We start from the raw sequence: 23,630 nt of genomic DNA on the forward strand, positions 1-23,630 counted from the left end.
AGAAGCATCTATGGATGCACACCAGCATTTTGGTCGCTTTACTAGCCGCAGCATCGCATTGGAGGCTCATGTTCATCTTGTCGTCAATGATGACCCCCATGACCTTGAGTACCAAGGTCCCATTTCTGCCACATGTGCTAAGAAGTAATGCTATCACCAGTAGCAAAAGTAGGTTGTCCTTCCCTAGAATAGCCAGTAGAGAGGAACTGGACACACATACTGCTGTGTACCTCACAGATAAAAATCTTGCTATCTCTCAGTAGAAATAGTCAGAAAAACTAATTTTCAAGAATCTTCACACCCATCATTGCCTTGTTACTGGATCACAAAGCTGCCACACATAAACATTTCCAATAGCTTGGTTCATTTAGTTTCTGTTACTTGAGGAGATAACCTGCTTTGTTCAATATAACTGCTCTCCTGTTCCAGAAAGGTTGCTTCTACCGGATTACTTCTATTGGATGAGGCTCAGAAATCCTTACAACCTGTTTTCCGCTACCAGCTGGGCACGCTGTATCCCTCTCTTTAGGTATCCTTATCTTTGAATTGTCACCCAGAATCCAATATCCTTCTGCCTACACATTTACTTCCTAAAATATCCCATTGATACTGAATGAAACATGAGGCATTATGTAACACAGGGAAAAGATGGAATATGATCCTTAGTGCAAAACACTGTTTTCTTATAGATTCAAAGCCTTTGCGTAGCTTCCTCCACTCATAGGATGGCTCACAGGAACTGTCTTGTGACAGGCTTGTTTTCTGCGAAAACTTTTCTCAGCAGATACGCCATCTGATTTCAGTGAGGTTGCTTATGGAGTAAACTTCTGCTCCACTGGTATATGCCCATTAAAATCAAGTCCAAATACACGACTAAAGAATAAAAATCCCAGCCACCTTGCATAACTAAAACCTAAGGGGAATGTTACAACTACAGCACTTAAGAAGACCCTAGTAATAGCTGAACCAAACAACTTTTTAGGGACATGAATACACAGAGATTCAGTTGAGATGTGCTTCCTCCAGATAGCAGCATCTTTCTTCTCATGCTGTCTCACTGACTTTTTGTAGGCCCACTGATGTACACTATTCAATGTCAATGAGAATAGCAGAGCTGGTCCTTCGTGAATAACTTATGATGGCATTGCTTGTGTCTTAAGAAGCAATATGGTCTTAATAGTTGTCCATCTTCCTCCTCTATTTAAGTCAGAGACCAGAATCTTCTTCACCAGCTGGTGAACAGATTTCAAACTATGAAGTGTTCTAGTACCTGGGCATATTGTGAAATTGAGGGTCACAACAACAGACAAGTCCTTGCAAAGCATCACTTAATCATTAAGGACCAAGTTTTTTTACTCACACTCTGTGATCAAGACCAGTGGGTCTGTGATTTGAACACACCCATGCATGGAGTAGAGGCTGGGAAAATTTCCACCAAGTGCCTGCATGGATTTGGAGTCTGGGCCTTTAAGGGATTGGGAATAGACACTTTCCACTGAAATATACCAGCCTATACAGTCATTTTGGTATATGGAGAATCGTAGGTTGTTCTGGGTAAAGGCCAAGAGCAAATTGTTGCTCACCAAAGCAGGAGAGATGCAGGGAAAGAAACATGCCTTGGGATCGTAGTGTCTCCTTGTTCTACCACGGAGGTGGGGGCAGCTGCTAATGCACATAAGGGTAGAGCCTTGGCCAGTTGAACCTACTTTCCTAGTTAGGGTAAGGCTAGCAGCAGCATCCAACATGCTTAAAACCACTGTGCATAGGGGCTAAACAACACTCGTCCCCATCCCCATGTTATGACACTTCTTCATTTGGATGGCAAGTACTTTTCTCTGTCTTCTGTCCTCATTTATCTAGACTATGCCCCTCTGCAAAGCAATAATTAACTCCACTGAATGAAGCTGCGGGGGAGTGAAATAGTCACTGCAGTGAAATATTGCTTTCTCTGTATAAAGGTACTGAGGTGTTACTATAAGAATGAATATATGAAGCAATTTCCGGTCAAGAAGGCTACTAGCAAATATTTCCACTACTTGGAGACCTGAATTTGTCACTTGAGAAATGGTCGAATTGTTTTGTAGATCTTAGAGGTAAGGGAACCAGTTAAAGAATAATTATGAGACAGTCTCATGCTCTGAGATGACAGAGAACTGTGAGTGTCCAGTTTACACAAAGATTTAGCTAAAGGATGAATTCTAATTTGAATGTGGATTTATTCTAACATGAATGTGGATTTAGGTGCTAAATAACTAAGATCTACGAAAATTTAAAGAAGGAACTTGAAACTCCACAATTGTTCTGAGCATTGTCACAGTTTTGTTTAAATGTAGGTGTTCAGGGAGCTGCTTTAGTGTTCCACATCTGCAAATGTCTTTAATGAAGTACTTCACCTGTGGGAGCTATAGATGGGGCTACAATGCTGACTATGTCATGCCTAAAAACACCCAAAGAGTTTATGATTCTTCTATAAAAGGTGGCTACATAGAAGATTTGGTTGGACATCTCTAAGCTCTGCGATGATCTTTTTTAATGTTCTTCAGGTTTTTTTTAACCAAAAGCTATCTTAGAAACCACCAAATTCTCCCAGGTTTAGGAGAATCACAGCAGAATGAGTAACCTCCTCTTTCATTTACTGAGCTATATATGCTTATCTACCTCATGCTTTTGCATTTAAATATACTAAGAAATACTCAGTCAACACTCTCTCTGAATTCTGATATATTGTGTTAATCATTCCCTACAGTGTCCTGAAAATGTATGTAAATTAGACTTTTGATGAACTTGAATATTTTTACAGGCTCTCTACATAAATTACACTGCGCATGCACATACACACAAAACCTGGTTAACTGGGAGGATATTTTTGGATGTCATTTTCTTTTGAAGTCAGTTGAGGCCGGCACACTAGTGCTGTTTTTGCATAGGCTTATGCTTATGACAAGAAGCCAAGTCCCATGGCAAGGAACAACCTGTCCATCCTTGGCAGTAAAAACTGTGTCAGGGAGAAAGAAACTGAAAAGTTTTCCACCTCTTCCTTTTGTATCTTTTATGTTTTTTCTGAGGAGTTGGTATTGTGCATAATTTTAAGCATTGCCTTGAGACAATGTGTTATAGTAGATTAATGCTTAAGCTCAATACTGCTTCCAGCAGATATCAGATAACAGTGCCACCTTATCTACTTTCAAGGCCTTCCTAAGATTAATCTTACCTATAACGCATGAAGAAACCTGCCATCCTGTATAGCTGATCAGATGAAGAGTTGCATAACTCGCAGTGAGTGCTATGGTTCCTGTTACCTTTGTCACCTCATTTTTCCAACCCGTTTGTTTCATTTGCCCAGTGCTTTGGGGCATATCATGTGGGGTTTTGTTTTGTCCTGATATTGAAGGTGTTTTGTAAGGTCGGACCAGGATTGCCCAGTCCCCTCACCTGTTTCTGAAGCTCTGATGGTTATCTTCCACTGGAACGATGAAAGTACCAGGCAATGTGAGACAGGCTACTGCATAAGGAAGACCAAACTTTCACCCAGACAATGAAACTCTCTCCTGAAGGAGGAAGGAGCTCCAGCAGTGGGTCACATCTGTAAGGTCATTTGTAGAATTGAAACCTTAAATATTTCCATCCTTAGGTTATTTATTTTTTTCCAATTCACAGATTTCAGTTCTTCAAATCCCAAATCTCGTATTTCTTGTATGAATGTTTTAATTTTCATGTTGTCAACTGCTGTCTAAATAGTATAGCATAGTGGCCTGGAATTAAAATGAGTAGAACAGGAGCTCTATTGATCTTCTCTGACATATCCTCTTCTCAGGCTCTTGTATCTCTTTGCCTTCTGAAGCAAGCCTTGGATCCATTTGCCAGAGCTGACTTTTTTTTTGTAATCTGCAAGATAAATAAAGGGTGGTAGGCTACATGAAATGTTGGGCTGGAGAGAGAGGTTTAAAATAGTGAATCTCCGCAAATGGTAGGGGAAATAGGAATAGATTTACTAGGAAGGATTTCAATAGCAGCAAAACCAGCGCTGGCTTAAATGTGTGTGTTTTTTTTTTAATGGCACTAATTAGGTAATCAATATTGTTTGAGAAGGAAAAAATATCCTGCTTAACAAAAGAATAACATTGATTAGCTAAGCTAGTACCATTTTAAGGAACATTAAGTAATCAAGACTGTGCTTCACGATGACACCCCAAAGAGAGAGAGAAATCAGGCAAAATCAAGTAATGGTTAAAGTCAGAGCTGCCAGCCAGCCGTTGCTGAGCACATAATGGCTGCCTCATTCGTCTGTGTCATCACTGCGGTACAGATGTTTAATGGAGTCAACAGGCTTCCCTTCCCTCTTTTGCCTTCAATGTACTTTGGAACCAGTCCCATACAGGAAGCGCAAGCTTTTAAAAAAACCTTGTTATGTATTCTGCTTGTTTCAGGGCGTTCGCTCTTTCTCGATTGCTTCACAGACCTGTTAGTCTTGGATGACATTTTCAAGTAGGTACACTTTAAATAAATGGCAGATACTGAGCTTATATTTGGATCTGGGGGAACGCCTGTTCACCACAGCACCCCAAGGGATGACAAAGTCCAACGGTCACAAAGTCCTCCAAGACCGTTTTAGGCTGGGCATAAGGAAAAACTTCTTTACTGTCTGAGCCCCCCAAGCCCTGGAATAGACTCCCTCCAGAGGTGGTGCAGGCACCTACTCTGGACTCATTTAAGAAACATTTGGATGCTTATCTTGCCGGGATCCTTTGACCCCAGCTGACTTCCTGCCCCTGGGGCAGGGGGATGGACCTGATGGTCTTACAAGGTCCCTTCCAGCTCTAATGTCCGTGAAATCTATGAATCTATTTCATCCATTGATCTTAAAGCACTTGACTGAAGTGGAAACTGAATCAGTGACAGAGCTGGGAACAGAATCCAGGAGCTCTACATCCCGTCCATCCCAGTATCCAGCAGGGCACGCAGTGTCCTCAAATTTGGTGCCTTAGGGGGCATCAGGACAAGTGTGGCCATGCATTATGTGGCATCAAAAACACGTCTGCAGTGCCACATGCCACACGGTCGGGTGTTTTCCACGCTGCAAGGGTTCGCTGCATGTGCGTGCACTGCTCCATTTTTTTTTCCCCACGGGTTTTTCTGACCTCTGGATACGAAAAGCAGAGCCGGGCCATGCAGAGCCATGCTGCAGCTGCCAGTCAAGCTCCGCCCAGCAGGATGGCCTCTTCTGTGGCCCTGGGAGGCCCCCAGGACCCGAGGCAAGGTGCACCACTGCTACTTGTCTTCAGGGAACCAGACGTCCGTGCTTGTCTGGGGACACCTTTCATAGTTAGGTAGCTACATTTTCAGAAGCATGAGACTCTGCAGGTCCTATGGAAAAATCTGGAGATTCAGGTTTTTCTTACCTGGAAGAGCAGGAATATTTTATTTAGAGCCCACAATTAAAAAAAATTGCCAAGATTTTCAAGATAAGAATATGACTATAGAAAGCTTAATCTCTCGCATAACTATTAAATAGAATAGGGATGAATCCCTTGACATCTCTAAACGAATGGTGGTGTATGCCAGGAAGGGTATGACGGGCGATGGATCACTGTAGACATGTTGTGTTCATGGACTCTCCCTCTAAAGCATGTACTACTGTACTGTTGGAAACAAGATAGAGGGTCAGATAGACCATTGGTTTCAGCCAGTATGACACCGCTTATGTTCTGTTCATTTGCCATCTACCTCATTTTACACCACAACTTTTCTTTTAAGTCTAAAAATAGTGAGGCTGGACAAGTTGGTTGGAATTCAGTGCTGCTGCATAGCAGCTGAGATGGGTGAATGCTCTTAGAAGCAGGGATCATCTCTTCTGAAGTGTTAGTGTAGTACCTAGCATCATGGGACTTACCTTTCCTGCAACTGCAAAACAAGTAATGGTGATTTTTATTAGACATGCCTATGAAAGGTGGAAATATCAGACGTGTGAGATGGTAAGGCATGACATATTCTCAAAGCTCTTTCAAACCAAAGTGAGTCGCCATTCCTAGGACAACATTTCTAGGTGTCTCAGTTCCAAGATGCCCTTATCCCTGGAGTTCAGCTAATCCTGTCACCTCTTTATCACATATCTTGAGATATCTGAAGCCTTAATGAAATTCTGAGCTCCTGGAGGTAAGTGATGATTACAGCTTTCTTCTGGTGGAAAAAAAGGTAAGTTTTTCTGGCCCTTGCAGAAAACTTTGCCTGAGTGCATGATGACAACTCAGAAACAGAAAGCAAATAAAAGGAACTATTTTTTTTTGCAAAAGTGAATTATGGTCACATGAGATTTCAGGCAGAAATTGTATTTTTGCATTTTATATTATGCAACTGATAGAAGTTCCTATTAAATTTGACTGGCTGAAGATTTGGGATAAAAACACGTCTTGTCCCATGACTGGGTCACAGAACTATTTTGAACATAGATAAGATCATTTCCTATTAAGCTAGGCAAAGTAAGATCTTCTCTGAGGTGGCAGGAGCTGACCCCAGAGAGAACAGGACTGAGCATGATTCAGAGCTGGAAGTTGGCCATGAAGTTTGCTCTGACCTCAGCCATGGTCCCTATTCTTATGCCCTTGGTACCCAACTGGGGACTGAGATACATGTCAGTTTCATTTTATTCGGGAGATGAAGGTGACAGTATTTTTTCAAACCACACAATACACTATGGGCACATCTGAAAAATCACCCTATAATGATGTCACTGTAGCAGCACACTCCCAGGTATAGTATGCTGCTATGGCAACGTAGCAGCCAAATACACCTCAGTAACTACCCGTAGGGCACCATGCTTTAGTATTTCCAGAAGAAAATACTAAGGCATGGTGCTGTAGCAGTCTCACCATGTGGCAACGTGTAGGCCCACCCTAAGAAGAAGATCAGAGAGTGGAAATTGTGCACAATTGTGTATATACGTATACATGTATACATACAATGCATGTGCATTATAGCAAAGGTTCACGTCTTTCTGAATAGTCTAACTCAGGTGTAAATTTTACATGTCAGCTTTATGTCCTCTTTGCATAAATTAGCTAAGCTGTAGAAGTAAACTGAATATGGGAGGTCATCTTTCTCCAAATGGAAATGACTTCACATATAGGTGATGTGGAAGACACACAAATGATTCCATATAGGTAAGTGGAGTGTTGTTCAGGTTCATATGGCAGAGTAATTAGAGTGATCTGCAAAGTCAAACCTTCCCCAACATACAGTTCTTGTTTGCACACTTAGGCAGACAGACACGGCTGAATCAATTCAGTCTTTGCAGGTTAGTTTAAGCTGCAGAGAGAAACAAGTGAAGACACATTTATTTTTGATTCAGGAAATGCAGCCACATGCCTGCAGTGGCTCAGGCCAGAAGCTGGGGGGCACTAGAACATGGCTCTCTGGCATGTAGCCAGCATGGGCTATGTGTTCACTTCCTCTTCCTGCTGCTCCCAAGGTCTCTGGGATTGCAGTCCAGATTCACAGCAGCAGGACTCTGCAAAATTGCTCATCACTTCCTCTTCCTGCTTCCAAGTGCCTCTGGGATTTGTAGTCAACAATAACAGCCAGCAGTAACTTTCAGTAAGGTTAGCAGGGCAGGGCTGCTCTGTACTCGGGGGTAAGTAGGTTTGTCTGGGGTGGTTGGGGCGGAGAGGGGTCAGTCCGTGCCTCTCCCCCCACCAACCGATTTCTGCTGGAGCACACAGCACAGCCCAGGCCAGGGCTGAAAAGCATGCTGGGATGCTGGCAGACTCTGACTTAACCGAAGAAGGAGTCTGGGAGAGAAGTTTCATAAAACAATTTGACCCAAATCAGTTAAGTCTGATACTGCATTCAACCGGGTTTATCTTAAATTAGTTTCAGCCATTTTGAAACTGGTTGCTGGGCAGTGAACTGTTGTTCTGATACAGGTTTAAACCAGTTTCTGATGACTTAAAGCGGTTTGTGTTTAACTTCTGTCCCTAGCCTTAGAGAGTAGGCTGAAAGGGGTTCTGGCATGCCCTTGTGCTGTACCTTTCTTCTTGAGATTTATTTAATTCTGATGAGAGCCCCTGGTTTCAGCACTCGTGGCTTTGACTCTGGGTGTGGACACATGAACACTTGGAGTCCTTTGAAAAGGGGAAATATATCAGTGGCTGGTGCATTCTGGTTGTTACATGTGAACAAGCTGAGAACAATTCAGATGCAGAAAGCCTGCTCTGACTTTAACTCTGGATGAAGAGGTATTAAAGTTGGAACAGTTTTGATCCATTTGAATTGTTCTCAGCTTGTTCACTCATAACAATTAGGCTATACCAGCTGCTGCCCTTTTAAAATGTTTCTTCTTTTGAAAGGTCTCCAGTTGTTCATGTGTCCACATCCACTGGTGCATATCAGAGTCATTCTTCTGCTGGTTTTATACAGATCTTCACTGTCCTTTAATCTTGGGAGGACAGGCCAATAAGGGCCTATCTTGGAAGAGATGGCTGGGGGAATGGGCCTGGACTTCCTTCATGTCTGGGCCATTCCACAGGACTGAATCCATTTGCTGGAAGAATCCCAAGATGAGCAATGATGAGCTTTATTCTTTTTACAGATAGATGGGATGTGCTGTTGAAGAGTCTAGTAACTTCACCACTCTGTTTTAATAAATTATTATTAATGATTGGGAGAAACATGGTATTTTTCAGGAAAAAAAAGATTGGTTCCAACTTTCTGCCATGGTCTCCCCAGTAAAAGAGATGGTGCTCATAGTGCTGGTTAGCTATTTCTTATGTGATCGCAGATATCACATTTCTAAACTGTCATAGATCTTAGTTTAGCCCTTCCTACCAAGGGGACTGTTAAGCTCTCTTCCTGTATTTGGCTGTCCAGCAGGCAGTCTGTCATAGATTTATTATTCAGCCTGGAAACTACACTATATAGATAAGCTCTGCTTTGCTCTGAAGAGTAAGAAGAGAGACTTAATGTGTTCGCCAAAAATTGCTGTATTTTTGGTACACATTTAGTGGCAGCGCCCAAAATTAATGCTTGAACTAATTTTGGGAACCTCATCCTAATCTCAGGTTCTATGTCCATGGTGACTGGTTCTATCCTAATATGAAGCCCTTATAAAAAATTATAACAAGAATTTTTTTTTGTTTTTTTGCAAATTTATAGTTGGTCATAAAAGATATCACCTCTGCCACCAGTTTTGACCTTATAACAAGACAGTCAAAGTGCATAGACCGTTGTCAATATAGTCCGTTTGCTATGTAGTCCCTATTCTAAATATTACAGTTACTAAAATTATCCTTTTGGATTTAATGTCCCAGGACATTCAGTATTCTCTTTGGCTCTTGAAGTGTTGGTGCTTTCATCCTTCTATAACCACAATTTTATATCCTCATCCTTGCCTATTATGAAATCTATTTTATAGTTTCTTGAGGTAGTTGCATAGGTCCTTGGTTGTTCTTTGTGGTTATCTCTCATAGGTACAAGAAATGCAGTCTCAGTATGTTTTGGATCTTCCCCTTGAAAGATGGCTTGTAAGGATAGTGCATCAACGTTATTATTTTATCAACCCATTTGTAATCTTATAAAGGAATTGTAACCTTTTGGTCTTACAAGACCCATTTTCCACAAAACTTCGTTGAATAGCATCAGTTATACTATAATTCTTCATTCTTCATGAATCAAGTCTGATATCAGCTACTCTGTCATTTTGCTTGAATTCATTGTCAGACATTCACCCTGTTTACCTTTCTTTAAACATTAACACACTTTTAGCCTCCTGCCACAGGGCTTCTGCAGCCTTCCAAGTTATATTGCAAATCAGCTTGAATAGTCCAGAGAGCTTCTCTGTTGGCTTTTTTATAGGTCTTGGATACGGGCTATGTGGACTTGCTGAATCAAAAATGCCATATTTTAGTAGCTGTTGTGTAACCTCATGCTCCTGGAGTAGACATTCTTTCATCATCATATGATACAAATACATAATCTTTCTATTTCTCAAATACAGAACAGGAATCGTCACTTCTGTTTTTTTCTTCATTATTAATATTTTGTTCATCTAATAATTGGCCAGTACCCTTGGTTCTTTACCTAGGTTTGTAACAGCTCATGTTTTTAAAATTCTGTGATCTCAAATTTAATCCCCCTTATGTTGGCCAAGCTCATATTTGTTACTGGAGGATTAGGTGCAACAGAAGAAATTCTCTCCCCAGGCATCTTTTGTACTTCCATAAAATCAAAATGTCTATATTTTTTTCCTCTAGAGGGAGTAGGATGTTGGACAGAACCATGCAGCCACCTCATCAGAGTTTATCCCCTCTTTCAAGTGTAAGAACAAGTTCACTAGCTTCGTGCTGCAAAACCTGAGTTGCAGACGTTGGTAGTGTATTTTGAAACCGATAAATGTTAACATTTATTTTACAATTACTAACTTAAACAAAAGGAAGAATCGTCTTTTGACTAAGCACAAGATTGGAAGCCATATATTTTAGCTCCTAGCTTTACAACTTGTATGATGACAATGCTACTCAATCTCTTTGTCTATTCCGTCTTCAGTAAAAAGGGGAATTTATCTACACTACCTACCAGAAATATTGGGAAGAATAAGTAAGTATGTTAAAGTGCTGAAGATCAACTAGGACAGGGTTATATATGATGTAAGTAATTAGTATTGAAACTAGCATTCAGTTTTATCAATATACTGTCAAAGGTCGTAAAAGAGAAAACAAAATTATGGGTTACCTACAATACGCATGTTGCTAGAATTTCAGTTGTCCGAGACTTTAATAATATTCAGTTTTAGACTCTTAACCAGGATTGCTCAAATCTCACAAGCATCTGGTTGAAGAAATGATCAATTTTTCATTAGAGAGAGAATTTATCCTCAGGGGACATCTTTGAAGAATCTTGGATGTTTAAAAAAAAAAAATCCACCTTTTCGATCCCATATCCAACATGATCTTGTGGTCTCACATCTTATCTTTAAATGCTGATATCTTAAACTTGTTCATAGGATGCAGACAGATGAAGCATTTGAAGTGGTCAGACTGTAATGGAGTTTGAAGCACTTCCAAAATGTAGCACTTCAAGCATGGACAGATGAGCTGCAACTGTTCCATGGCGAGCAGGAGCGGGTAGTGCTGCTGCTCCGTAGCCAGGGGGCTGTTGCAGTGGCCCAGTCTCTGAAGGTTCCTGGCAACAAATGTTTCCTGAAAAGTGAAGTAAGGAGTGTCATACCTTCTCCTATTTTGTATGGGCAGCATTTAAAGAAACCAAATAGTCGCTGTTCCAGACAGAACGTGGGGGCTGATCTTTGGACAGGAATGCTAGTGAACATTATCTTTAAAGCAACAGGCACAGGCTTTGCTTTCAAGACCACATACTATTCGTACTTTATGTTAAGTTTGGGTTATAGCTTGTGCCCTTCCACATTGCTTACAGCAGGTTGTATTGACAGAAGGAAAGGACTTTTTTCCATAGTATTATATAGAGCAGGGATCATAGAAATGACTGTAACCAGACTGTAATTTTCTTCACTGATGTTTCGTCTGTCCTGTTTGTGTGGGTGCATGGCATACTGCAAGTATTTGATATTTGTTCAACCTTCAAAAGTATTGGTTAGAAACTGACTCATGGAGTATTGTTCTCAGTCCTTGATGGGATGAGAATCACTCACTCATAATTGTGGTAAAAATCTGAGGAAACCACTGGCAATTTGACTCCTAAAGTGAGAAGCAGGACAAAGACATTTTCAGAAAAGTTATGTGCCTCTGTGTTGAGAGGTCTTGCTCAACAAATTTTAATCTATTTATGATGACCCCTGAGGGGGGCTTGTTATTTGGGCTAGGGCCCCAGGTGGCCCATCCACGCTTAGACAGAAGTCCAGTGATGATGAATCCATTATCAACCATTTGCCAACTGCATGGTTGTTTAATCATTACAAGATTGCCCAGCTGTAGAGAAACATAGTGCAGCAGAAGGAGACAACTTGGATATGGAACAACAGGTTAGAGAAGAACAGCACATGGGGGGGACAGTCAAACTTGGATGTGAAACCTGTCACCAAGGTGGACAAGACAGGGTGCTTAACAAATCATACTTCATCAAGCTACTCAGCACCACTTCTAGCTTGGGTTCAGTCAGGTGTATGCCTCCTATGGGCCTATACAGATCATGAATCCCTCAAATGGCCAATGTGCTGATCCTGTGCAATGAGCTGGGGCATAACCCCTGAGGCTCGGGCACAGAGGCACACTACACGGATGGCTCTAATAGGGGAGCATGTCCCCCTCAAACAACTGTAGTGACAAGCTAGACAGCACCACCCTTATCTCAGCCATCCATGAAATCCTAGTTTCAGGTTGAAGGTCTTAAAGGACAGTGCCAGATACCTAAAGCCCATGACAATTGCTTCCTCAAATGACCATCAGTGCTTGACGTCCATAAGAGCTGGACAGCATCCCCACACATACACACTCCCGCCCCCAGCTCAGGGCTTCCTGATGGACTTAAGGGAAGGCTGCAGAAGCTCTTTAGCCTCAATGCATAGCCAGCCCAAATGACCATCAGTGCATAACACCCTGTGGCCCATCAGCACCATGTGCAGCCCAGGGGGCCTTGATAGACAGTCCCAACTGCAGGTAGGGTATGCCAACACTATACCGCATGGCCAATGGTTGGTAGTTTCCTGGAGAGAAGAGGATACCTGTAGATGTCACTGTTATTCAGAATGTGAGGACCTACACCATTTGCCCAAAGCATGTGCCACCCCTTTATCATGTGACCGCCATTATAGGCAACAACTGAGGCTGCCAGAAAAAAAAGGGATTACTGTATGGAAGCTCCCAGACTTTAGTGACATGGCTGGGGGACTGGGGAACCGCTCCTCAACTTATTGCACTGAGCACCAGATTTGAAAACTACTCCTCACATTGGCCTGTGGCAGGAACCAGAGGCAGGTATTAGGCTCAATCCTGCTGTCACCATGTAATCAGACCCTCATCTCTTCAGGAGCCACCTCTGTCATAGTTATTAAGTGTATACACTAAATTGAAACTTAACATTTTCTTATTGCAGTCACAGAAAGCAACTGAGGGCGTCTGCCCAGGCCTGCTTGCAATAGGTGTGTTTTCTTGCCAGAGATCTTCTTTAAGTTCGGAGAACTCCCCTCTTCTTTTGGGGTAAAGAACTGATTTTATCCAAAAATGTGACTGTGAACATTTATAAGGCTCAAAGGGACAAGCTTTACTTTTTGCAAGTCTCCACAACAGTAGAACTCAATCAGCTGTGTGAAGCAAACAGAAGAAAAGAATGAGCATGATGAGAGTGAATTCACTTAGTTCAGATGTTGTGATGTTCACTTAGATGTGATTTTGTAAATTTGGGGTATTTAAAAACACACATGCTTACAGCTGGGCATATCCCACTGGAGAGGCACTGCTCTGCTATGTAAGAGAAACTTCTTTATTAATGCATCCGTGTGCTGACGTGTTTGCTAAATATGCTAAAAATATAATTTCAGCGAAGGACACAGGTTAAACGTGTGCAGCTTCTTACACAGTGGCTATTTTTACTGTGAATTTTTGGGAACTAGTCTCTTATGCACCTGCAAATATTATCCCCATCTTTCAGAGAATGCAATTTAGAAAATGTCATAGATTTCCTATACATCAGGGGTGGACGGGACCTCTAAGATCATCAAGTCCAGCCCCCTGCCCCAGGGGCAGGAAGTCAGCTGGGGTCATAGGATCCCAGCAAGGTAAGCATCCAAACACTTTTTGAATGAATCCAGAGCTGGCTATCTCTCAGGGTGTTGCCTTTGGTCAGCTTATCCAGATGGGTCTCCTTGATAATTTTCTTCAGAATCTTACTGGGAATTGAGGTCAAGCTGACTGGCCTGTAATTCCTGGGATCAACTTTCCACCCTTTCTTGAAGATGGGTACCACACTGGCCTTCTTCCAGTCTTCAGGCACTTCAACTGAGCACCAGCTTGAGTACTCTAGGCTGTGAACATTCAGAATCAGCTGACTTGAAGGTGTCCAGCCTCTCAAGGTGATCTTCTACTAGATCAACACCAATGCTGGGTATAAATACGTCCTCACCCTGGCCATCCTGTGTCTTGTTAGGCAGGGAAGTCCCATTGGACTAATAAAAGACCGATGTGAAGTACCCATTGAGCAGATTGGCCTTTTCCTGGGTGTCGGTTATCAGCTATCCCGTTTGGTTCAGCAGGGTCCAGTGTTACCCTTGCCTCTTTTCCGGCTCCCTACATATCTGAAAAAGGACTTTTTGTTATCCTTGATATGTGTGGCCAGGGGGAGCTCGTTGCAGCGGTGGATTTCCTTATCTGCTCCCTGCAGGTAGACCAGTGGTGAGTACTCCTCCTCGGTGGTACTTCCAGCCCTCCATCCTTTATAAGTCTCTCTTCTGAGGTGTAGGAGGTCCTCAAGTACCCTGCTAAGCCGGGGGGTTTCTGCACCCTTTTTATACTCTTCCTTCAAGATGGGATGGCCATCCCTTGAGCTGTCAGGATCGCTCCCTTGAGGAGCAACCACTCCTTTTGGACTCCTCTGCCTGTCAAGTTGTGGTCCCTTAGGGCCTTGACAACGACCCTCCTGAGCTTGTCAAACTCAGCTTTCCTGAAGTCAAGGACTTCTGTATTGCTGACTGACTTGTCAGCTTTGCAATGGATAGTAAAGGTGAAATTAGACCAATTTAGCGTGCATCTAAAATTGTGCTTTGTGAAAAAAACTTGCTTGTACCAGTGAGTTTGTTTCAATACTGCTTTGATGTGCAACAACAGTAGTGACTCGGTGAAAGTTTTGCTCTTTGTTGTTAGGATCATAGGAGAGTAGGGTCATCTAGGCCAGCCCCCTACTCAAGGCAGAATTGTCCCTGACTAAACCATTCCAGCCAGATGGCTTCTCCAACTCCAAACAAGGAACTGGATTAGAATAAGGAAAACGATTTTCCTTACAGCTTCTCTGCCGCTCTTTCTTTCTCCTTCTCATGGAACTTTGGCTTAGAATTTTTTATCTCCTTGCTCCACCTGGTTTCCTTCTATCTATATGGGGTAAAAAGTACACAGAAAAATGCAAGGTCATATAAGTGTATCATAACTTGCAATACAAAGACACATCTGGTGGTGTATTCATAGCTGTTTAAGCGTGCGTCTTTAAAAGAAATTTCCAGATCTTTTCAACGTCTGACAGATATTTTTTTTTACATTTCTAAGTCAAAATTTACTGCTGTCTACAACTGTGATGGGTGACAGATAGATGCTGTGATTGATTATATAGTGGCTTCACTTTGGAAGGAATGAAACATCTTTTCATAGAAATTCCATAGAACATTTTGTAGAGTTACGTTTGGTCTATATTTTTAACTTTTCAAAACAATTTCAGGCATTTTAGTTGAAACTAGAAGGTTATAGAGGGAGGAAGGGAGAAAGTAAGAAGTGTGTTTGAGCTGATGAGGGAGTGTGATTAGATAAAGAAGTAACACACCAGGCAAAGCTTCCAAACTAAAGATGTGATCTGCAGCCCATTAAAACCAATGGTTCTGTTGACTTCATTAGCAAAACTCAGCAGTGAGGTTTCTGAGGATGGAAAAGGGTAAGTCTTGTGATGATAGAATAGTGGAGGGTAACATGAGACACAAACAGATCTCATATTGTAATTGGTAACAGAGCTGTTAAAACAGGCAGTGCGCTGAAGTGCTGTCATACACATGCATACAAACACAGTGTCACTTCTTTTTTTCTTCTTCTCAAGAAAGAAATGCTATGCCTCAGGCAAATGGCTCCAGAGAAGTTGGTTATCAGTGAAAGAAATTCATTTCTTTAAGATGCTTACTTTTATTTTATTTCTGGCCAGATCTAAGAATGAGAAATGAAAGAACTGTATCAGGTCATCCCTTGCAATATTCAAGTAAATACAGGGGCTAAAACAAAGGGAAAATGTCTTTTTCCATTTTTGTCCACCTTAATTAGAGAGTTGAAACAAAAGTAATGAGGTTTCTCTCCCTTACCTAGATTAGGTAGAAATGGCTTATTTTGATCTGGTAAGATATCAACCACGCACCTACTTTTTGCCCAGGACCACTTTCTCTGCTTGGTTCTGATCTGTCTTATTGGAGTGATGAGGAGCCCTTGATCTTTCCATATCTCTGACCATAAAAGAGCCAGTTCTATTCAGGCCACATTTGTCACTATTTCTTACTTTACTTTATAACTAAAGCCCCCACTAACTTTCAGGGAAGCACCCAGGCAAAAGGCAACTGACTCCCTAAGGCAGTTATGGACGTAGGAGAAACAACAAGAGACCTGCCTTAGCTGTCGTCCGGGCCAGTCTGAAAACGTTTGCTGGTATCTGAGTTGGAGACACAAATAGGCAACTGTCGATCCCCTGGATCATGGTATATGTGTAAGAGGTCTAAGCAGGTGCCTGATGAATCTGCTTGTGGCTGACAAGCCAAATTCAAGAGTGATGCGGCTCATTACAAGCTTCACAAATCCATGTATTGTCTTAGCTGGCATCCAAGTTTACAGCAAGCTTCTTCCTTCTTTCTTGCTTTGCTTCTATCCTCTCAATTAAAGCCGCTTCATGTTGAGTTGTTCTCAGTGCCAGATGTTCCCTCCAAATTAGATGGGCTTCTTTGCACTTCTCCTAGCTTTCTAGACTGATGTTGAACAACTTCATAGCATTTTTGCGCACTTCACGGTACCAGCATAGAGGGTGACTCTGCTTTCTGCAGCGTTCTTGAATCTCTCTGTACAAAATACTCTTGGGGACAGTCTCCTCCCATTCTCTGGCATGACTGAGCCATTGCAAACTCTTCTTCTTGAAAATGGTTCCTAAGTACGTCAGTCCAGTGTGCTCCAGCACCTCTGTGTTTTGGCATTTTATCTTTCCACTTTATTTTCAGGAACTTGTGCAAGCATCTCTTGTGGAAGCTGTTCAGTCTCCTGATGTGCCTGGCATTTGTAGTCCATGTTTCTGAAACAAAGCAGGGGTGACAGCACACAAGTCTTGTAGATTTGCATCTTCACCTTAGTTGATAGTTTTTGTTATTCCGTGCAATTTTCTATAGTAACCCAAAATTCGTAGCTGCTTTTCTGATTCTGGTAGTTCAGTCTGACGGTCAGTATTTTGGCCGATCATAGAACCCACGTAGCAAATGCTATCAACAATGCCAAGAGATTTACCCTTCAGAGTGATGTCAGGCACTGGTTTTTCCACCCCTTGGTACCTGATCACACTCCTCTTGAGACTAATTGTCAACCCGAAGCTCTTCCATGATGCAGAAAATCTTCCCAAGAAATTTTGCAGGGAAGATACACTGTGTGCAACCAAGACCATGTAGTCCACAAACAGGAAATCTCCAGAAACAACTCTTCCACCTTGTTTTTTGTTGTAAACCTTGTGATGTTGAACAAGCCTCCATCTAGTCTAATTCAAAGATAAATACCATCATTGCTATTCTTGAAAGCGTGAAGAAGCAGGAATGAAAAGTTAAAGAGCACAGGGGCTAAGACACCCTGTTTCACCCCACTGTTGATGTCAAAGGCATTTGATTCTTTGTTTTCATGCACTACAGTTGCCTTCATACCTTGATGTAGTGAGTGAATGATGTACAACAGTTTGATGGGGCAACCCAGTTTCTTCAGAACAGTAAGAAGGCCCTGTCTGTTCACTATATTGAAGGCCTTCATCAGATCAATGAAGGCTATGTATAGTGCTATCCATTTTTTTCTACACTTCTCTTGCCAAAATTATCATATGGAAATATATACCTCTTAGACCCCGACTCCATGTGGCATCCAGCGGCTGGGGAGACAACAGTCCAAGTGCTCATGGATCCTGGTACTCATTAGCCAGAGAAGCCAGGGAGCAAACACCAGCACACTTTGCTCGCAACTGCTTTATTCAGAGTGGAGACAGCTTCGGACAAGGGTCCCAAAAAAGCAACAAACCAGGCACCTGCCCTGAACAACAGTTCTTTCCAACATTTATACACCTTGGTTCATACATATTAACATTTATCCTGCCTCGCCCCACCTTTGGTTCCACCCATTCTTCCTCCCATCTCAAGCTCCACCTCTGTTTACTGTTTGCTTCCTTAGCATGGTATTGCCTATTCATTTAATTCATTTACATGCCTCTCTGCTAAGAGTGCATGCGTAACCCTTTGACCCCTAGCTTCTTTTGGTCACTTTGCAGTTTCCCACTGGTTCTTGCTGGGTTTTTTGCTGACTTCCCCATCTCCAAGGCTGTATCTTTGCTTTTGTCTCCTGATACTAGTTGCTTAGCACATCATGCACTTTGCACCCTATCCTTTTATTAAGAATCGGCTTACTTAAGGATTAGCTAAGTAAGTTGCTTTCAGTAAATACCCAGCCTTGCGAGTAACAGCTTTTGCTGAGGTTACCTTTTAATACATCATCCAGCCTTGTGACCAGTAGCTTTTTGCTGAGACACAGGAAAAAAACCTTCATTCAGCTGCACACTCAGTACTCCCCAAATTCCATATCATTACTGCGACATCTAAAATCCATATTGATACCCACACAGCTTTTGTGGACATGGAGTCTCCCTGGGCAATTCCCACCCTCCTCTACTACCAACTCTGTGAGCTTTTTGCAGGCATGTTCACGTTTCTTTTCATAAATTATAAAATGCCATCAACATAACTGACTATCAAAATGGAATAATATAGTTTATATTTATGAATTGTTTAATGACATATACAATATATATAATTATATACAGTTTGTTTAACTTTGAGGATCAGGTTTTTTTTTTTAATGTTGATGAATGTTGATATGTTTAAAAAGAAATGTAATATATTGTTTTATGTAACCGAATACAAGAAGATCTTATTTTGTTGTCAAGGTAATGTGACCATTGCTTCACCTTCCTCGACAATGTGTGAAAAGAGATCTCTGGCTATTTGTTGTTCATTCCCATTCTGGGTCTTGCAGACTATAGATATAGTATCTAAGCATCTTCCAACAGAGCATTAAATAACATGATTAGTGTCTGTTATTTATGGTTTAGTGTTATTCCAGCTTCCCCCCAGGTAGAGAATTGCTTATGTAGGTAGTGCAGTATTTTGTTATGGTAGGGCTGGCTTTTCTGTCTTAATGAAATTCAAATCAAGAACCTCCAGCTGAGGGTAAGCCTTTCAGTTTTTGCATGAGGAAATGGGAATAATAAGCTTCCATCTTCTCTGTCTCTCTCTCAGAATCTCTGGGCGTGTCTACACATGCATTTACGCCGCCTTAAATTTACTGTGCAGTAAGCTACTGCATGGTAAGCAGGAACAGGCCAGCAGGTGCAGGCATAATATAAGTCAGAATAACAGAAGAAAAAGACTTGGGGGTCATCATTGACCACAAGATGAACATGAGCCTCCAATGCGATGCTGCGGCTAGTAAAGCGACCAAAATGCTGGCGTGCATCCATAGATGCTTCTCGAGCAAATCCCGGGACGTCATTCTCCCCTTGTACTCGGCGTTGGTGAGGCCGCAGCTGGAGTACTGCGTCCAGTTTTGGGCTCCACAATTCAAAAAGGATGTGGAGAAGCTTGAGAGAGTCCAGAGGAGAGCCACGCGCATGATCAGAGATCAGGAAAACAGATCTTACGATGACAGGCTGAGAGCCATGGGACTCTTTAGCCTGGAAAAGTGCAGGCTCAGGGGTGATCTGATGGCCACCTATAAGTTTATCAGAGCTGACCACCAGGATCTGGGGGAACGTCTATTCACCAGAGCGCCCCAAGGGATGATGAGGTCGAACGGTCACAAACTCCTGCAAGACCATTTCAGGCTGGACATAAGGAAGAATTTCTTTACTGTCCGAGCCCCCAAGGTCTGGAACAGTCTGCCAGCGGAGGTGGTTCAAGCACCTACATTGAACACCTTCAAGAGTAAATTGGATGCTTATCTTGCTGGGATCCTATGACCCCAGCTGATTTCCTGCCCTTTGGGCAGGGGGCTGGACTCAGTGATCTCCCGAGGTCCCTTCCAGCCCTAATGTCTATGAAATCTATGAAATCTATGAAAGTCTACACATACAGGCATAAAAGCACGTTAACACTGTTTGTGGACTGACCTGGGACTAAGGGTAGTTCCAAGTCAGTCCACACTCACAGTTTTACTGCACAGTAAGGTGTATACACATGCCTTACTGCACAGTAACTAATAGGTCATAAGTCACCATATTTCATGTGCAGTACAGGCATGCACAGCTAGACACATGCCTGTGTTGCTGAGCAATTTCAGTTACTGTGCAGCAAATGTGCATGTGTAGACGCATCCTCTGGCTCAACAGATAGGAAGATGTCCACCACACCACCTCTTTTAATCAGGGAAATTTTCTTCTTCGCTTGGCTCCAAGTTGTCTTACCAGATTGATGAGGGACCCTTGATCTTTCCACATCTTGTACCATGAAAGAGCACATTATATTCAGGCCACATTTCTCAATATTTCTTATTTTAGTTTATAGCTCCTGTCAGCTCCCACAAAGTTTCAGGGCAGCATCTAGAAAAACATAACTGACAAATTTCCACCATCATCATCCTAAAGCCATTGCTTGCTTGGAATGAAAAGTGGCTCTTAGGGGTTACCAAGTGAACTTCTGCCATCCCATGGTTTCCTTGGAAGCTGCACATTGCAAGGGTAATGTGGTTTCACCTGAAGTGCCTTATGTAATCTGAGACAGACAGCTTTCACTACCATACAGCAGCAGGGAGAAACACAGGAATTCAAGAACCGTGTAAAAACTCACCTCATAATCACTCTTTTATTGGCAGAGAAAAATGAAAGTCTTTTTACGATTCGTATGCTCTGCTAAATTATAAAAACAATTAGTTATCGGCATGTATAATTTTATGTACAGAAAGGCCTGTTCCATTTGTTGCGGGAGTTAAAAACCATACAACTTCAGTTGCTTACAGCTCTGAAAAGACCTTTGCCTATTAGTTTCACACCAGAAACCTTTTTTTAAAACTTATTTTGCAAAAGCAATTTTCTCTTAGTTTAGATAGTAATCCAAAACCACTGCTGTGCTTTTAAATTCATTTCAACCACTGTAACTCCCAAAAATCAACTGCCAGGGGCTAAAGCCATGTATTATACAATACTGAATTTGATCTTTGTCTAAGCTGAGAAGGCTTCATTTTATTTGACACAATAATATTTAGTAACTTCAAAATTCCCCAAGTCATGTATCATATGTGGGTAATTATCCTCTATGAGGGAGAGGAGCTTTGTTTAGAAGAGATGAGAGTAGGATTGAAGCAAATTCTAGCCAGATATTTAGAAATTCAGCCACGATGCTTTGATATCATCTGTAAAGCCATCTGCTGTCTGAATATCAATCAGGGAACAGAAGAAAAATAGGTGTTGTGTCATGCAGGGGGATAAGATTGCTTGAAACAGATCCTTACAGTCTGTGCTTTTGCACTGTGGAACCGGCTACCATATAGTTAAATAATTTAACAGTCTTTTATTTTATAATGCTGTATAGACTCTGCATCCAAATCTGCACTGTTACAGTCTGCATTTCAGTGGGAATCTATGAGTGTAACTGAGGGCAGAATTTTGCCTGGTGTCAATATGTGAAATGGGAGTTTGATAATGATCAAGTCTAGATGGTTGAAAACCCTACATGCATATCAGGAGGGAATCTGTCTGTCCTCCAGTGGTCTTTTGATCACCCTCCCTCTTCTTATGCATCTACCAATTCTTTAATATTTCTCATGAGAGGAGCCTCTGTGGGTTTACAATGGCTTGGAAAGACCAATGGATCTGTCCATCCATCCAGTGGGCTTCCCTTCCTCTTTGCTCTTGTGTCTTACTTAAGGAGACCCCATCATGGCATCTCAGGATTGTGTCAGGATCTTGCCTGCTCATGGTCAGGGCCCCCTCGAGGTTACTAGAAACAATGGTCATCAACTGAAGGAGGGTAGATTTAGATTGGACATCAGGAAGAAATTCTTTAAGGTGAGGGTTGCCAAAATACAGAATGGGCTTCTGAGGGAGGTGGTGCTTTCCCCTACCTTGGTGGTGTTCAAAAGGAGATTAGACAAGCACCTGGTTGGGGTTACTTGACCCTAGCGCTCTTTGCTGCCCAGAGCAGGGGGTCAGACTCGATGATCTAATAGGTTCCTTCTGACCCTAGAAATGTATTAAATCTACTGCATCTATGGTCTGCTCTCCTTTTCTTTCTGCACTGGCTTCTTACTGGATCCATGAAGCAAGCCCCAGTCTTCAAGGCTTTGCCACTCTTGCTTTCTGACTATCCCTCATCTGAGTAGTGTAGGAGCATGCTATGTTATCATAGGCCTTTTTCCCTCACCCCCTGGAGGGTTATCTGCAACCACTTGCTACAGGAAGTCTCTTCTAGATGCTCCTAACTTCACTCTGTTCTATGCCCTCTGGCTCTCTCTCTCTTTTCTCTCTGCCCTGTTCTGTGTGCTGGGCTCTGTGGCCTGTTCTCCATGCTGTCCTAGGCACTGCTGGGACATCCACCTCCCCAGTAGCTCCTGAGGCCCAAACCACTGGACTAAACCATAACAGAAGAGCAAGCCTTCTGGCTACAACAAAGGCTATTCCCCACAGTGGCTTCACATATAAATAGGGACCTACCAAATTCATGACAGAAGTGTGATGTGCAGCATCTCCTTTAATCTTGCAGATTCCCTCACATTGGTGGAGGGGTCATGCTTGCAGTGTGTTTCTGATTGCTGAGGGGAGGGGGGATGAAAACTATGGTTTTAAATATGGCACCACTTTTGCCTCTCGCCGCTGATTGGCTGAGGGGCCCTGGTGGCCTCAGTGATTGTTGCTGACTGGCAGAGAAGCAAAAACCATGCCATGTTTAAAACTGGATTTGCTTCTCTGTCAATCAGGAGGGAGTGGTGGTGCCCCTCTGCCAATCAACAGTGGGGGTTGGGGGCATACAGGGGAACATGAAAGATTAGAGAGCCATGGACCCTACTTCTGCCATGAATTTGGCAAGTCCCTACTTGTATACATCAGGCTACTGGCTCAAAGAAACACAGTCCTTCTCAATCATGGTTGTTGCTTCTCTTCTTTACTGCTAGAGTTCCCTGGAAATGTCTTTCTTACTTTCCAGCCTGCCTCAAGCACAGGGCAACTTTTGTCTTTCCCTCCTGCCTGTCACTGGCGTACTCTCGCAATCTGCTGAATCAGACTGCTCCTCCCTTTCCCGCTGCTCTCATGGGAGGAGTTTTTATGTATTCATTCCTCTTCTAGTCTCCTGATCAGCTTTTTCATACCAGTGCCTGGTATCGCCAATAAGCTTGCTATCTCCCTGACCCACATTACCTGGGCTCATTGCCAGCATCCACATAATGTGGGTAGGGGTTCTCTGTTACAATGGTCAACATTAGATATAGAATGGAAAGAGGCTGGAAGAGAGCCTTGGATGACCTCTGTTGAGCAGTTCAAGGATTCTTGATCCCTCCAGGATAAGGACCATCTTAGAGACATGGAATATGTCAAATGGTTCACCAAATTCACAGTCAAATAGGTCTCCAACTGGCTGGAGGGCTGCACCTAGAGTGTGGTGGTGGACGGGTCATTTTCGACCTGGAGGGATGTGGGCAGTGGGGTCCCCCAGG

The 23,630-nt window shown here is 42.5% G+C and overlaps 1 long non-coding RNA gene across 1 annotated transcript in view; it reads left to right on the forward strand.

Annotated features, from left to right (window-relative positions):
- LOC109306816 overlaps positions 1–23,630 on the forward strand; it is a 32,050-nt gene that overhangs the window by 6,156 nt on the left and 2,264 nt on the right. The window contains exon 2 of the long non-coding RNA XR_002100121.1: positions 7,056–7,157. This is a non-coding gene — a long non-coding RNA (uncharacterized LOC109306816). The remainder of the gene's footprint in view (positions 1–7,055; positions 7,158–23,630) is intronic.

This window comes from Crocodylus porosus, unplaced genomic scaffold (assembly GCF_001723895.1).
Source record: "Crocodylus porosus isolate Cpor-Errol unplaced genomic scaffold, CroPor_comp1, whole genome shotgun sequence".
NCBI classification, from domain to species: Eukaryota; Metazoa; Chordata; order Crocodylia; family Crocodylidae; genus Crocodylus; species Crocodylus porosus.